The sequence below is a fragment of the Colias eurytheme genome, chromosome 1 (genome assembly GCF_061535395.1).
Source record: "Colias eurytheme isolate Ceu_HAF_F1 chromosome 1, ilColEury1 Martin Lab GWU primary, whole genome shotgun sequence".
Taxonomy (NCBI): domain Eukaryota; kingdom Metazoa; phylum Arthropoda; class Insecta; order Lepidoptera; family Pieridae; genus Colias; species Colias eurytheme.
Window position 1 is genome coordinate 2,443,606 of NC_142980.1, and position 18,460 is coordinate 2,462,065.

Below are 18,460 nucleotides of genomic sequence, written 5' to 3' on the forward strand. Positions count from 1 at the left end.
GTGTGCGAAGACGGAGCGGGCCGCTATTTTTTTAATATACAACGTTCACAGTTTTCCTGTAGTTTATTTAGTATCAGCATTGCACCCGTGCGAAGCCGGGGCGGGTCGCTAGTTTTTATATATAAAGAGATGTAATATGTACATATTATGAATTCTATCCAAAGGTTGCCTGGCAGAGATCGCTGGCTGTGGTCACGTTATTTAACCGAAACAAGTAGTTAATAGTTTAAGCGCGGAAAGTGGCAAAAGAAAAAAATAATAAGTTAGCCAGTATCCAAACTCTCCCGTGTGAGCTTCATGTAAACCTAACGGATTACATTTTAAACGTGGCAGTTTTAGCCTTATAAATTGGGTTATGAAGTTTGAGAATATCGCTATACTTACTATCTATACTAATATTATAAAGCTGAAGAGTTTGTTTGTTTGTTTGTATGTAAGTATGTTTGTTTGTTTGAACGCGCTAATCTCGAAAACTACTGGTCCGATTTGAAAAATTATTTCGGTGTTAGATAGCCCATTTATCGAGGAAGGTTATAGGCTATATATCATCGCGCTACGACCAACAGAGTTGGAGCCACGGGGGTGAAACCGCGCGGAGCAGCTAGTTTAGATATATATCTACTAATCTAGATATACATATATAATGGAAACCTATAGAGATATAATTTCATGTAATTGCGTTTTAGAAGGAATGTGATCTTTCTTTTCGTTTTGTCCAGTGAACGATATATCAACGTGTTAAATAAAAAAAATATTTGTTTGTAAATAAATAGAATCCTTGACACCGAACATGAAATGATGAATAATTTGGCACGAAGATGTTAAATTATATCTTTAAAGTTTAAATATATATTTAGTGCCAAAATTTTATAGATTCCAAAGAACGTGATTTATAAATTAGAATGTCAATCATTTGTATTATAATTTCTATATTATATTGTGAAGATTGAAGGCGACTTCGGAATAATCGAATTTAATAGTCGTCGTACATTCATGTAATAAACTGAATTTTGAAATACCGACCAGACTATCTGAATCGATTCTATAATGTTTATTGTATACCAGGGGCCTTAGACAAAGTAACAATTAAAAAACGATAACGAAGTTAGAAAAGGCAAAAATGTATGGGATTGACATACGCCGCGTTAGATCACGTGGTCTATCTAATGTCAAATGTCAATCCCTGTGGTCAATCTTGGGTCAATCCCATACATTTTTCCTTTTCTAACTTCGTTATCGTTTTTTAATTGTTACTTTGTCGGCCCCTTGCCAGTTTTTATTGACCTATAATTTTATAATTAGGTATATACATATTACATATGTATAATTTACCTATTGTAGGGCAATATACCTAGTAGTGGACTGCCTTTAATTGGGTTGAACGCCGCCCGCGATACCTAGTATTGCTGACTAGGGTGTTCGGTGGTCATTACACCGAACACCTATTTTCGGTTAATATAAAATTAAATTAAAATACACAGGAAATTAGAAAGACGAAAATATTATATCTCTCGTACCTACATAGTTAAAAGAAGAATATATTTTTGGTGATAAGAACTAAAATTTATGACTTCAATTATTGAAAATCTGGTTTAAAACATATCCAGCTATAGAGAAATCTGTTTCTTAAAATCATCACAAGCGACATGTATTCACATATCTCTAACATACTATACCTACACTCAATATATAAACTTATAAGTCCAACACGGTGAACGTACCATATTCGGTGTCTCAACCAATCACTACAAACATGGATTAAAGATTTTCGACAATGACGGGAAGTTTGAGGAAGTCCTTGACATAGAAGCTCGTGTTGAAGAAATCGATTGGCAAAGTGCCCACCGAAATACTACGCGTGACTGTTCTACGTAATATTTTTGTCTACATTCGTGTGTAAACAAAGAATGGAATATTTCGAATAATTGGTTCACGTTCAAATATAATGACAAATTAGTATCTGATAAGCGAGCGGTTTCGTTTATTACACTATAACCTTATTACATTCGTCGTCCTTGTACTCTAACAAAACGGTAAACATTACGCCTAAGGACATAGGTAAGGTACAATTCGGTAATTACTTTTTTAATTAGAACATTAATGTTAAGCGATTTGATCTGCCACTTCCAAAATGAGGACGGTTCTCGATTCGTTTGTTTTTGTTCTAACTTACAGAGATCGCGTGCACGTTCAGACTTCAGAGTTCCTTGCCAATTAGGTTTAACTGGAAGAGATTGCTTTTGAGTTTTGACCAATAGGCCACCTTTTCGTACGTATGTGCATTGTGCATGTTATTATTATATCGCAGACGCATAATAAAGAATAAATTAATAAAGAGCCAAACCAAACGTCAGTTGATATGATAATTCTAAAAGGAATGATAGAGATTATCGGAATAAACCGCACCGAGTATGGAATGAGGCCAATACTAACATATTAGTAACCACAGAACTATATCTGTGTTAGTAACTGCTCAAATAGCCGCACGCATTTAGAATTATCCAACGCTTCACCAAACAACTAGTCATATTTAAACAGATGATGTTGTATGAATATCTTGAGATAATTGAATTTACAAAACAATCAATTTTTTTAGACAAACAACCAAAATTCCGTCCAGTGATCGCATCACAACAAAAGTAGGTAACTAGACACAAAGCACAGATTAAAAAACAATATCTATTACCTTTTTATACGTAATATTTTAATCAATGAAAACTACATACACGCGCACGCTACAAAGTTATTTCGGTAACACAAAAGCAATATAAAATAATCAAGTGTGGGTTTTAATTAGCCACAGTTTCAGTGGGTACTTTATCTCTCGACTTGACCTATTTATACTCGTAGATCCTTGATATATTGTTGTGAACGGGTTATCAGCAGATAACTCATTAGGTACCTATCAATAAACACGTTTGTAGCCTTGACACATCCAATTTTAGTGCGTCAATGACATTACTAGTAGAATCGAATTGTGATATAAAAGAAAAAATGTTGTTAATCACGAATCAGTTACAGGACATAAATACTTAGAAAAAGTATCCATACAAATTTTCCAGCACAGATTAAAAATATCACTGCTACATGCTAATGGACTCGTTAAAATGCAGATAATATAAAATTAATCGTGATTGGTGAATGGTTACAAATTGCCGCGTAATCTTGTATGAAGCGTTCTGCAGCACTAGTTAATTATTAAATGTTCGGCTTTACCGATAATTGCAGGTGTGAATTTATAACTGTATTGGAAAGCTTCGGGCTTAATACTAGGGTTTTCATTGAAAATAATCATGAATATATATTATATTTCCTACGTTTGTAGTTAGATATTGAGTATGACTGAGCGTACCTATTCTGAAATCAAGATCACTCCAAAAATTAAACTAAATCGTGATTAAACATTAACAACAGCGCATTTAAAATTTCCGAATAAAATTATAACAACAGTTGACTATTTCGGAAAAATAACCGATTAAATAGGCTCTGTACTAGCGTGATGTACATAAAAGTCGCCTGTAATCAATTGAGACTTATCTAAATCTGCAAAATTGCATCAATAAGAGCAATTTTTTGAATTATAATAGGAAGAACTGGAGCACATCGTAAATCCTCCTGAATTTTGCATCACAAATTTTAAATACATTCACACCACGTTGACATTTGACATTTGAAACACAGTCATCAAAGTACTTTAGCACGACGCCGGTAAGTGAATTATTCATGTTTCAACTCCATAATTATTCATCTCACAGATAATTCATGTGAAAATTAATAAACAACGACACCATACTTGCCTTGAATGTAAAACCAACTTAAAAGAGATAAAACGACTAAGGTGTTCATGGGATACAATTTGCACATGATAACTAATAGAAATATTAAAGATTAAAGAATATAATTTTAAAGTGTAAAGATTTTTCGAATGTTATGCTTTCCGATGTTAAAAAAAAAACATTTTAATTTTGTAAGAGCCACCATAGCCTACCTACCAATAATTTTGATATTATTCTTTATTTAATAAAAGTATCTAAACAAGAGTCTGAAAGTCAAGGTAATCATGAGATAATACGCCGTATTCAGCACACATCGTTGACGATCTTAGCTACATTATAATTAATTTATTTGCATTTAACGCGGCCTCGGCCAAGGATTTTATAACTATCCACGCGTGAACTGGTTTTAAACGGTTGTAAGCTTAAAGAGCTTCCTTAATACGCAAAAGGACAAATTGGATTTATTGTTGAATACAAACAATAGAGCAGTGTCGTGAGAACCAGCAGTTCCTATATCAAACGGTACAATTTGCTGGAATATTCAAGCCTGACTACGGACTGTCCCAACATTGAAGTAAATACTAGAATAATCACGCAAACGACCCCCTATAGTACGATTTCCTTGCACAACAATATGCATAAATAAGCATGTACCGATAGCAAATACAGTCCTCTGTCCTATTATTCAGTCCTTTTCCGGAAGCCCGGGAATAAAATTTATGTGTAAAATGTCGACTAAAAAGTGATTTGAAGTGATGAAAGAAGTACGCTTCCTTTGAACTCGGATGAATAAATGTACGAGTCTAAACGAACTGCGACCTCTATTTAATTGGCACTATAAATTAAATACGGCGGTTACGACTTACGAGTACTACCGTAATTAAAAATAGTATTTCAACCTGGGCTTATCTGTTAAAACTCCATGATTCATATCAAGGTGAACTAGACTTTGTTTACTGCATTGTTTGTGTAAGTTTTTAAGAAGACATTCTTATCTCGGTATAAACCTCATAGCATGTTATAAGAAATCAATCACCTTGATTAGGTAATAAGTACTCTGTCATGATCAATCAACTGTTTAAGTAATGTATTACCATTCTGGCGACCTCATTAGGAGTTTATATTATCCAATATTTTTTTGTTTCTATTTTAGAGTTTACTGCTGTCACTCAGTTAAGAATATTCAAAGAATATGTTAATTATTATAAAAGAAACCTTGTTCACAGTTTTAAACATTGTGTGTTTGGATGTTTATAACTTCTAAGCTATAAAAGGGATAATTTTGAAACCTCTATGAAATATTAACTTTTATAAGATAGGTTCTAGGGAAACATAAAATATTGGGTTGGGTATCTATCTAGTTTCGATTGCCCATAAATTAATTCGTATACGAGCAATTATGCGAGTAAATTATGAAACAAATTTTAAATTATTTATAGAAGAGTTCGTTTTGACGCCGAAATTGTCAGAAACAATTACCTGTTTTTTTTTATCCTTTGTTTTCAATATAATTATGACTACAACCTATCCTTTACATTAAAAATGAAACGTTATCAATAGGAAATTAGGATCAACGCCATCCAAAATTTTCGTGTGCTTCATCCTATCTTGTTTCAGGCAAGGCCAAATAAAATTAAGCTAATGGCTATCCATTACCCTAATTTGAAAGGTTGGTTTTAGTGCAGGCACCTACCTATTGGGGTAGTATTGTTGATTTAAGGTATAACAGCAGAAGGTTTGTTTTTATTTTGTAGAGACATATGTACTTAATTACTTTGCCTGATTGGTCTGAGAAATATATAGGTAATTAATATAAAATTTATGTATCGCTGATCAGTTGGAATGCATAACAAATTCATGTAAGCTACGAGTGCATTATTCAAAGCACTGCACTGCTGAAAGGGTGAATGAAAACATTAAACTCAATTTACGTAAATACCTCATGTTAATACGCCAGTGTATCAGAACAAAGGCGAAGACTTGATGTAAATGAAAAAATCCAAAAACACGGCGTGATTTCCGACAAAGAGCTGAACGAACATCGGCCCGAAATAAAGAGGATGATATACAAAAACGGAACAATCCGTCTCGGGTTGGAGTATATTTGTACAGGCAATGACTCCGCAAAGTTTCAATCGGTTATCAAAATTAATTTATCTAAGGTCGCGTATATTCTCTCGGACGTGCAGGTTATCGACCTACGATTGGGGTATTAGCTTTACTCGCATTATCTTCCTTTACGTCAATGGCTGGTCGTGCACCGGGTTATCGTGCCGCGGCGTGACGTGGACCCGTGCTGAACATGTGGCTGCGTTGATAACACGGTTTAAACGCGGATGTAATCACTAAGGATTTAAAAAATAATAATGCTATTTGTGTACACTATGTATTCGTGTTAATTGGCTTTTTACACGCTTCATTTAATAGAAATAGCTCCAGCTTCAGATTAGTGATGTTCGGACTTCGAATTTCTCAACGTTTCTTTTTTTATTCTTTCTAAACATCTATTCGAGTGTTCTCTATTAATGAGTTTAAATATTTCGTGAATGGTTGCAGTTGTATTTTTCTTGCGCGCCAACTTTCTGATACAACACAATTTTCGGCAATCTAGCCAATACGTTTCTCGCATCCTGAAGAGTTGAAGACTGGTGAGGTCATATGTAGCGCAAGGCCCATATGGCTCCTGTTCCAAACCCAAATTGAAATCGTGTCCCAGCAGTAAGAACATAATGGGCTGATGATGATGACTGTTACTGTTTATTAAGAATATTAACGACAGAATAGGACAGTTATTAGCACGCGAACCTAACAAGTCGTTCCGATATCCTATGGCTTATAGGTAGTTGAATCTTTTCAATTCTATTTGTCCTGGACTTACAATGCAGATGTGTTAGCAACATATTAAACTTTTTACTATGCTAGCAAACCAGCAATGCGGTTAAACAGCTGATATCTTCATATCTATAAGTGGTCCAACTAGAAGTGTTGCAACCGATGTCGCATCTTCACTTGAAATAACCTTTCTCGAATCTTTTAAGGTTTAATATTGCATCAGTGGGAATATGGTTTTTATTAAAGTGTCTTTAGGTGGGTTTTGCAATGAAGACTTTTTTTTTTGATTAGCGGGTTCAAACAAAAAAACTCTTCAGCTTTATAATATATATAGATTGCTAGGTATGTAATAATAAAAAAATGTTATATGACGTAAAAATGATCGAAATTTCGTTACCTTCTTGCTATTAATAACAATAAGATTTGATAAGAATAAACGAAAACAAAAATCAAAGTATTCGGCGTGTTAATTATATATTATGTTCGATTCGATAATAAAAAATTAACGGCTTTTTATCGTAGTTTGCGTCAGAATTAGGTCAGGAACGTTAAGATATTACACGTTATTGACGTTTGATAATAATTACTAATACCCTTGTAATTATAAGTTGTAATTGAGTCATGGTGCGCATTTATTAATGATAAATAATCCTTTAATTGTTTTAAACAAAAGACTTATCGCTTAAATTCCCACGTAAACTTAAAAAATAAATGAAAACGACACAACGAAATAATTTTATTGTTAGCATGTAGATTAATATAATAACAAAGAATTAAGAAATATAATTGCAATCTAAAGGAACAGTGGACCAACGACCGGCCAGTCATCCTCTGCATGATGACTAATTTTTTCGAGGTTAATGAAATTGCCGACATGGCCGACACAGGCGGGCGGTGGCCGACAAAACAGCTGCCTTTGTTTACAAACAAACACTACAGGACAATAACTGATAGCCTAGTTCGGTTTTAGTATGAATTTGTTGGTGTACGCGAAATGATAAGTACAATTGCGATGGCGATTTGGTTTGTAATATTTAAATTATGAACAATTTTCGAGACTAAGAAATAGACAATATAATAAATTCTATTTGTACTTACAAATCTGAAATGTTGTGAATAGAAAGTAAAGTAACACTATCACCGTTTTATTTTAATTAAACAAAAAGGTATGTATAGTATGGAAATAGGACGGCATGAAAATTGATTAAAAAGTTGTTAAGCGAGATTCTTTCATCGAGCGCTTGAGACAATTTTATAAAGTGCTTTTACTGAGAATTTAAATAAACTAGCCGAGTTTGAGTCAACTTGAATGTATATTATGAACGCCTTGAAAGGAATAAAATTAAACGTAAAGTATATAGTCTATCATTTATTATTTACTAGCTTTCGCCCGCGACTCCGGCGGCGCGGAAAAATTAAGAAAAATTAAGATTTATTTTTTTCTACGTATTTTTCCGAGATAAAAAGTATCCTATTTTATGCCTAGGATAATAAGGTATAATTATACCAAGTTTCATCGAAATCGATCCGTTAGTTTTCACGTGATGCCTTCACATACAGACAGACAGACAAAAATTTTTTTAATCACATAATATTTGGGTTTGGTATCGATCCAGTAACATCCCCTGCTATTTATTTTTTCAATTTTGTCAATGTACAGAATTGACCCTTCTACAGATTTATTATATGTATAGCAGTATAGACTAGCTTCCCGCCTTCGGCTTCGCCTACGTAGTCAAAGAAAAACTCACAGATCCCATTCACCTGAGATTATGTCTATGTCCTTTCTCAGGTCTCAAGCTACCCGTACCAAATTTCATGGATTCAGAGTTTGAAGCGTGAACAAGAGACAGACCGGCAGAGATACTTTCGCATGTGTGTTCGCATGTATAATATTAGTTAAGATAGCATAAAATCGTATACAAATTTGAAATTATTGTTTTATATAGTGAGCGTATATATACGACTACCTTGACATAATGAAGCAAGCTTACATCACAAAGAAATTGCCGAACCGAGTTGCTTTGTGTGTATGAAATATTATTATTAGTCATTTTCGAATGGACGGTGAATAATCGTTTTATGACAATCAGTCTTTGTTGTGGATACAGCTAATACATATAATATAAAAGCCTATAAAAGATAAATATTGATAGAATTTTGACGATTAGGTAATGCAACTGTTAGTGGATTTAAAAATACAAAAAACGTGATTTGGATAAAAAAAATATCACGTAAATACACCTTTCAGTTTAGGTGAAACCTCTAAACATCATTATAATTAAAATACTAGGCGTGCAGGATGCAAGAGGAAGTAAATCAATTAAGGTAATATGGTTATTTACTTTCACCAGTATAATTTTCGTAGCCAAACATTCAAAATTTATTTCATAAATGTATGGTCGAGCATATCGGGACAATTATTTCATAGTTGTAAGAGTCGCAATAATATATATTTGTACTAACTTTTTTATATTTCATAGTCGCTAGGATTTTTACAATATTAATAAAAGATTTTTACGCAATTTTAAAACAAATATATGGAATACAGCACATGAAATAAAAAAAAATATCTTTACAAAATTCCACCGAAAACAGTATTTCTTTTAAAATAATTGTACATTTAACGAATATATTATGTATAACTAAAGAAATATAAAAAAATAGTAATCTACATCGAAACGTTTATGCACTAATTAGTTGGCTAAATAGTATTCAATTAATCATTTTCTTATGATCTGTTTATTTTTACTAATAATTAAACGGTGAAACTCGCTTATTAGGTACGCTTAGTATTTGTAAATTAATATTTTCGCATTATCAATTTCAACAATCGTAGATATTTTTTCATACTGTTTAACAATTGATTTTTCTACATTCGATTGTCTATTTTTCAGTCGGACGGACGGACGTTTTTTCGGTTTGTTACCTCATATTCAGAACATATCCATCGTTCAATTACGCAAATTCTATTAATATGTTTTCGTTGTCCCGATTATTTATAACTAGCTTTCCGCCTGCGGCTTCGCCCGCTTTGTCTAAAATCTAATACATTATATACTACAACCTTCCTCTTGAACCACTCTATCTATTACAAAAAACCGCATCAAAATCCGTTGCGTAGTTTTAAAGATTTAAGCATACATAGGGACATAGGGAAATAGGGACAGAAAAAGCGACTTTGTTTTATACTATTAGTGAAGTGAAGTGATGTGGTTAGCTTCTGTTAAGAATTGTGATTGTCTTAATGAACTATTGACAAATATTTATTTATTTATTTACTAATTAGATTGTGTGACAATGTAAAATGACCGTGTTTGTTTATACTTTACCTTTTATTAACTATGCAACACACAATGCAATAGACAAACCAATTTATAGAGCTCAGTTTGTTTTGAATAATTTATTTGTTAATTTTATTATTACATTTATTAAATTTTGTTCGACAGCGATTTGAAATAGTGTATCGTTAATTTATTCATTATAATATTATGGAAATCGGCCAACGAATACAAGTATCTTTATACGAGTTGCTTACCTATAAATAACTTTCATTAAATACTTGGAAGAAAATTAAAAGCTACCATGAAAATTGAAATTCGTACTACGTTATTATGTAACCAAGTTTACTTTAGCAACGCGAACTTACCTATATTATCTGTATATGAATTTTCCGGGCACTTTTTGCAGCAATAAAAAGTTCAGGCATATAAAGGCATGTAACTGACTGTAAATATAATATTTAGTTCGAAGGTGCACGACCGCTGAATCATGTACCTACGTCCTGCCAGCTGAGTTTTTATTTCGATCCTCAGTGGAGTGTCACGAGATAGGCGAGTGATCGGCAGCCGAATGCCGCGTGACGGACCAAGCCAAGCTTTCCACATCATGTACTGGTTCCGTACTAGAATCAACCCCTTGATCATTGGAATTTTTGGTTATATCTAATTTATTTAGGATGGAGTAAAGAGGCAACTTACTGTACGGTACGGTACCTACTCTTTTTTTCTACTGTTGTAATTGAAGTATGATTTTAGTATACATTATTTACAAATTGATTTTATATTTTTTTGCAACAATGGTTTTTATTAAGATGTTGATTTGAGTGTGTATGCTTCTCGTCTTAATTATGCAATGAATCTATAGAATACCTATATAATATAAATATAATATTGACAGATGTAAGGTGAACCGGTTTTTGTGATGTTAATTGAATACATTGAACACGTGTTTGTTAAAAAATTATATATGTACCTATATGTGTACTTACTAGTTACTCGAATATAATCGTGTACAGTTTAAATTTTGATTCATTTAACCTGAAGGTTAACGGACAATGGATAAAAAGAATATATTAAATACGTATATTCTGTATTACGTAGTACACTGTTCTATATGATGTGCGCCGGTTATTAATAGTTATCATATTTTTTGTGTTTTTTATAGTTTTTCCTTGGGAGATCAACTGAACCTTAATCAGCTCAATATTCTGGTATTGATTAAATACTTGTACATTTTTCGATTTTATTTAGTATAAAAATAATTTTAATAAATAATGCAATAAAATGGTTTCCCAAGGTTGCTAGCCCCTATAGTTTCCATTGCTTATTTTAAAATATGTACTAATTTTCTTTCCACTATCTATACAAAGAAAAAAGTAATTAACCTATAAAAGTACAGGTAGAAAAGGACAATAATTACAATTCAGATAATTGGTATAATTATCGTCATTTACGACATTATCAAAGTATTACAATTGTAATACTGTGACATTATGTTTGTAAATAAGAACGTCCTTGCGATCCAAATAAGTTTCAATGCAGTAGTCATTAAAAGTATTTAGATGATAAGGCGATAGGAAAAGCGCTTTGTTTGATATAATAATATAACTTATATTGATAATAAATCTGCAGTCATGTGACGGTTTTGTGTTAAGTGTTTACAATTTTTTTTCCTAGAAATGTGTTCTATTGGTGCGTTTTATTTCGGTCTGTTATCACATTAGATCGATTTTTATAGATACATGATTATGAATGATAGCCTGATGAATATAACCCTATATACATACTTTATATATATAAAATTGTTTCCACGTTTACTTCGTACGTAGGTACCTACTTGGGTGGGTAGTTTTTAGAGTCAGATTTTTATTTATTATTTTATTTTATTTGTATAAGAACATAACAATCATACATGATTTCATAGAAAAAAGATAAAGAATAAAGATACATGATTCTAAAATTCACTACGACCACACAACATGTTCTATTATTAAAAAAAAAGAAAAACAGCACATAAGAAACAAGCCTCACGTAAATGAACTAACTAATCTTAATCTTAAAATAATAAATTAAGCCCACATTTCATTACAAAATTAGAAAACTAAATAATTTAAATTATACATAGGTTACACATTAGCTACATAAAATGATATTCTATCATTATTAAATTTTGCTGCTCTTTTTAAAAAGGCATTCTTGGCGTAATTTGTATAGGGAGTGACTTCAAATGTGTATCTGCAACGTGAGGAAATTCTGGGAACTCTTAATTTTATTTTTTCCAATAACAAGCCTGAATCAGTTATGCAATGTATGTTCTTATAAAGAAACATCTGGTCCAAAAATAGACGACGCTTTTCCGGTAAACTTGTATTATGTTTTTAGAAGTAGTTTCACCAATTAGATAGGTCATAATCGTGATCTACTAATATTTATTTTGCACAATTGTACCGTGGCTGTTTATAGCATATATGTATTAAACATATCAATAATTTACTTCAAATACATAATATGTAAATCCTCTAATCGATGTACTTCGCAAAATTGAATCGGTTCGAATTAGGGAGTGCCTGGCGATCTGCACTACAGGCTACGGGCCTACGGCCTATCGCAGACACCAGTCCTCTTGGTTTATGTTTACTTGTACTTTTGTTAAGGTAGTTATAAGTTTTTTGAGGAAAATAAAGATTTATTTATTTATACTTTCTCACTTTTGTATGTACCTTAAAGTATTTTCTGATTACAAGCATATAATATTTAATAAATTGTATCGCATATCTCAAGAGGCTACTTGAAGAGAAGTCATGACAAGTTACCTGAAATCCTTAGTGATAAGGCAAAGCAAATAGCTGTCAATACAGCTGTATGGATGATCAAGATAAATACATATCGTATATTACTTGAGCCTATTCAGATAGCCTGAGATATGAGTCATGCACAATGCAATACGATGTATATTAAAAAGAATAAAATTAACTTTAAGATGTGTTTCAACTTACAAAATCTATATCTACTTTATTTAGAATTTATGATATAGTTGATTATTAATTATAACTTATTTTTTTTTATATATAAATGAGCTTTGTAAATGATTATAGGATGCAAATAAATGATAAATAAAATGTATTATCATCATTAAGTCTAGTGTGTCTCATCATGGATTGAATTGTACTTGCAATTAAATTGTAATTGTCTGAGTATTTTTACCATTTTTTGAAATTACTTATAGTTCACCATGTACGGAACCCTGCGTCCTAAGTACCTACGACTCGCACTTAACCGATTTTAATACACGCCAAATTTTGCGACGAATGACTGGCAACCTAGTCGATATATACCGACAGCACCCGACAGTCTCCTAATTAAAAAAATACATAAAATTTTGATTTCATAAAAAATTAAACTTATGAACGCAATAATCTTGCGGTAGGATCTTGTACTACATTTCGTCAGATAAACAGACAAATCATATCTTATATCACACGATGTTAGATTTGATCGCAACGTTACGAGAAGTGGAATAGAGATTAAATAAATCCTTTGATATGGAGATTATTTCTTAATACATACTGAGTATATGATAAGCATGTTTAGATGCATACCAAGATTACTTGCATGAATAATGAATATATATTGTATTTGTTACGAATTGAACAGAGAGAAAGAGAAACATTTACACAATTTTATTTGTGTAAATGTTTCCACGAGCAAAGGCAAAGGTACCTATCTAATAAAATTCATTGAAGATATTTATATTTAAAAATAATCTTCTCAAAGTGTATAAATACATTTAATTGTTACAAAGATTTAAATTAATAGCCGCTTTATTGCATTGTTTATTATTAAACAACAGTATGTTACGAGATATGCGCTCGGGAATGTACCGAAACCAATTATATATGTAGATGGGGCATTTCACGCCAAGCGGACACAGATTTCAGGGTCAGGTTTCAGATTTCGGTTATATTTTAGTATGTTACACCTGTATATATCCTCGGTATGTGTACGAAATATTTTTGCATTTAGAAGCTTAGTTTTTAAAATACAGGTGTTTGAAGATGTCAGTAAGCGCGAGGTATGGGGGACTTTGAATGTAATTATCAGTTCAAGAAAAGTAATTTTTAAATAAATTGATGACTGAATAATATACCCCATGAAATGAACTTTTTATGCTCATATTTCGAATTTCGAATTTATATTTAAATTCCTTAGAAAAATAAAAAAATATTTTTCTTTGTCATTTTTTACAAACTTTGCGTATTTTTAATTTTTTTAAAGATCATTAAATAAATGGCTTATATTATGCTTAAACTTCATGCAAAGTTCTAGAGTGGTCATCACAGTAGTTTAGAAGCTACATGTATTATAATGGCGAGGCGCGGCAATATCCCCATACTAGCGCTTAGTTGGTTAGCGCACCGTACTGCAGTATTTATCTCATTATAGTTAGTTAATAACACCGTTTCAGGTTTTAATAAGATTTTATAGTGGTAAATAACAAGCAAGAAAATATTACTTTAGTTTTCTTAAAAAAAAATATTCAGTAAAGTAATATGACATTTTTACGACTTTGAACACGTATATCTCGTCAATTATTTACTTTATCATAAAACTTATTTATAAACCTCCAATCAATTTTTAAAGACCTATCTGTTGACACCTCATTTAATTCAAATTTCTAGAATTTATTTTTTGTCCCCGTTTGTATGAAATATGAATATTCAAGTGCGTCGCGCTAGGCGCTAGTATGGGGATATTGCCGCGCCTCGCCATTATAATACATGTAGCTTCTAAACTACTGCGATGACCACTCTAGAACTTTGCATGAAGTTTAAGCATAATATAAGCCATTTATTTAATGATGTTTAAAAAAATTAAAAATACGCAAAGTTTGAAAAAAATGACAAAGAAAAATATTTTTTTATTTTTCTAAGGAATTGAAACATAAATTCGAAATTCGAAATATGAGCATAAAAAGTTTATTTCATGGGGTATATTATTCAGTCAACAATTTATTTAAAAATTACTTTTCTTGAACTGATAATTACATTCAAAGTCCCCCATACCTCGCGCTTACTGACATCTTCAAACACCTGTATTTTAAAAACTAAGCTTCTAAATGCAAAAATATTTCGTACACATACCGAGGATATATACAGGTGTAATATACTAAAATATAACCTAAATCTGAAACCGGACCCTGAAATCTGTGTCCGCTTCGCGTGAAATGCCCCAGATATTACATACATTACAAGATTAATAGCATAGAATTTACGCTTATATTTACTAATATGTATTTTAAAGAGTTGTTTGATTTCTTGAACGCCTTAATCTCAAGAGCAGCGGGCCCGATTTTAAATATTTCATTTATCGAGGAACGCTATACAGGGTGTAATCGTTAAATGTGCACAGGCGATTATTCCGTAATTATTGAAGATATCAAAAAACTTTAAACTGATATCGAAAGCTGATTTTTAAAAATAAAACGGAAAATATCTAAAATTTTTTACATCAAACACTCCCATGATATCTGGTATCTTCAATGTGGCTGTATATAGGCTATCCGCTATATTACATTATCATCACGCACGCTAAGACCAATGGGAGCGGAGCAATGCGGGTAAAACCGCGGGGTACAGCGAATTTCATATGAAAGTAATTTAAGAATATTATAATTAATCTTAGATCAAAATCTTAATAAATGCAATAGCTTAAAAATTAAACACGTGTAATAATTAGTCTTCAGTTAGATTAGAATAGTTAATACAACCAAATAATTCTAATAATCTATACTGATCGTCTCAATGTTTCAATTATGTTTTATCGTTTAATCAAAAACGAAATATTGGACATGAGACATCATTCGTTTAGCTCGTGTCTGATAAGTAATAACAATAAAATCCTTATCATATCTTTTATATCTCAAGTTTATTTTTACTTCTATATTATTATTTTTAGAACTAGCTTTCCAACTGCAGATTCGGTCGCGTGGACTAGAAAATTTTGCGCTTTGTTGATTTTAAAGAAGTGGCAGTTTGAAATTTTTAAGACTTCAGATTACGTAGTAACTATTTTAGATAACTCGTCAAATAAGCAAAGATCCTGTTAGGATACTTTTTTTATATCTATTTTTAAAATGGCAATAATTTACAAATACATATCCGTGATATTTGAAGTTCTGTTAATTCATGTACCTAGTGTCTAGTATATAATCCACCCCTAATTATTTTACAAATGAAATATAAACTTTAAAGTTGAATTTAATATCGATCTTTCACCATAATAAGGCGGAAGTTGTTCTGCCCTATTGCCCCTACGTTTTTTATCTCCCTAAGGACCTTTCTTGTAACTATTAACTAAAGAAAATCTCAAAATGTACCCGAATTGGTCGACACTTTCTCGAGTTAGCAACTTGTCGATTCATTTTTATGGATATCTAGATTATATAGGTATTTAAAGATAATCATTAGATCCCTACCTTGCGTTGTTATTATGATAATAAATAACCAATATTTAATAATAGCACTTGTAATTTTTTGACACTATTATTTTCATATCAATTGGAATTTAGTCCATTGAAAAGTAACATTTAGGGTTGCATTTTTTAGAGGACGCAATTTTATTTTTTTTGGTGTAGGGGGGGTAAGTGTGAAGCTAATACCAAGTTTGTGGGGTCGCCACCCTTGTCCTACGGCCGTCATCTTGAAAATAGTGGTTAATATGGTTTTTACGATATATCTCTTAAACTATTTACTACACATCAGAAAAATAAAATTGCGTCCTCTAAAAAACGCAAGGTTAGACCTAAAAAATGTAACATTTCAATGGACTAATTATTTTTCGATAGCAGGAAAATTTAATACATATATAAATTGTTATTTCAAAGTCTTGAACTTGCTAGAATGTTAGTTTAAATAAATTTAAATAATTCATAAAGGACACTATTTGTATATTTGTAAATATTGTAATTTTAATAAAAATTTATTATTAACTATTAATTACTGGTCATTTGAAACAGATTTTATTAATAGATTGTTTGTTTGTTTTTCGAAGTTTTTTGTCAATATTGTTTTGAGTTTACTTTTTGTAAACATTGTTTAATGTTTGGTTTCCTCTTTGTCAATTATACTTTCAACATGTTTGTGCTGTTAAAAACTTTTATAATTTAATATTTAGTATTTACTCAATTTAAATTTTTAATCAAATTCAACGCAGCGTCCATGTTCTATAATAAATAAGTATTTTCAATTAGGTACATTTTTGCTTTTTTGTTTCCTTAAACATATAACAAGCAATAACCCGGTTTTAGAAAATATAAAAAAGAGGGATCAACTTTAATATGTCTTTATGATTATAATAATATGTAAGTTTGTTAGTTATATTTTCTTTTGATTTTACTTAAAACGTAACATAAACAACATAATATCCATTATTATAAATTAAATATTTATTCTCTTGAAATGTAAAATATATTTTTTTTTTGTTTAGTTTTATATGTAAGTTAACACCAGAATTTTTAATTAAATGTTATATAATACGTTTGTATTAAATTGCGGTGTGTACAAAATATGTACCTACTGCGACTTAAATATTAAGATCGCTCGACTCCAGAGGCTGAAATCGGCAGTCCGGTGACCTAAAATAATAATTAAGTGAATACGGAATGCTCCCTTCATTTACATTCCCACAAAACCTTTCCGACACTTACATCCATTTAAAATAAAAGAATAAAGCAGTTCAAGTTCAACAAGTAGTGATAACGAGGGAAACCAGTCGGTTTTCTCCGCAACTATGTCGAAACTTCAAAATAAATATTTTAAACGAATACACAGAGGAGTTTTATACGATCCGAATTTTTTACTGCATCTTCAACCGAAGTTTGACCGTCCTGTGTTTTGATTTTTCCTATGGGACAGTTCAAAAAAGTTCGCATTGCACATAAAGTTAACGCGGGAGCATTTAAACGTGTATTTCGATCGGGAATGATGCAATTCGCAATGCAACCAACCTCTCGCATGTACGGATCACCCGAGCTGGGATATTTCCATTCCGATCCCACTCACACGCTATTCTAAATAATATTGCCTTATTTACCTTGATAAGTCCAACGAAGTCACGCGCGAAACGTACGAACGTGTTTAACACAAATCAACCGCCTCACGCGGGATTCACAGATTGACTGATGTGTATACGGTGTGCGTTTGAATATATATGCGCGCGCATCTTTGCGCTTGCGTGGTGGGAGATTGCGTACAGTCCTCCGCGGAGTGACAGCAGCCGATGTACTGGTGGGAACGCTGCAGGGTGGTGCGTGTCGCCAACCGTACAGTTATCATCAACATCCGATGTTTCATACCATTAAACTGTTCTGCCAAATTGGAACAGGCAATGGGTGTGAACGGTGAAGGTGAGAACCGAGGTTCGTTCCCGACTCCCTTATCCTATAAAGTTGGAAGTATACATCCATACAATAATGTACCTGTGATGGATAATAGCAATTTTTTATGACACCAATTATAGCGCCAGTCTTATAAGAGATTCTGCGCCAAGTAAAATAAATCAAAACACGTGCGT

At 31.9% G+C, this 18,460-nt stretch overlaps 1 protein-coding gene across 2 annotated transcripts in view; it reads right to left on the reverse strand.

The window, feature by feature from the left end:
* LOC149910904 (glutamine synthetase 2, cytoplasmic-like) overlaps positions 1 to 18,131 on the reverse strand; it is a 37,496-nt gene extending 19,365 nt beyond the window's left edge. Inside the window, exon 1 of one of the 2 annotated variants that reach the window (XM_090120372.1) lies at positions 17,981 to 18,130. The gene's annotated coding sequence lies outside the window, so the exon portion shown is untranslated. Of the gene's footprint in view, positions 1 to 17,980 lie in introns of both variants that reach the window. The other variant, XM_090120365.1, reaches the window with a different exon arrangement.
* Between the last annotated feature and the right edge of the window lie 329 nt (positions 18,132 to 18,460).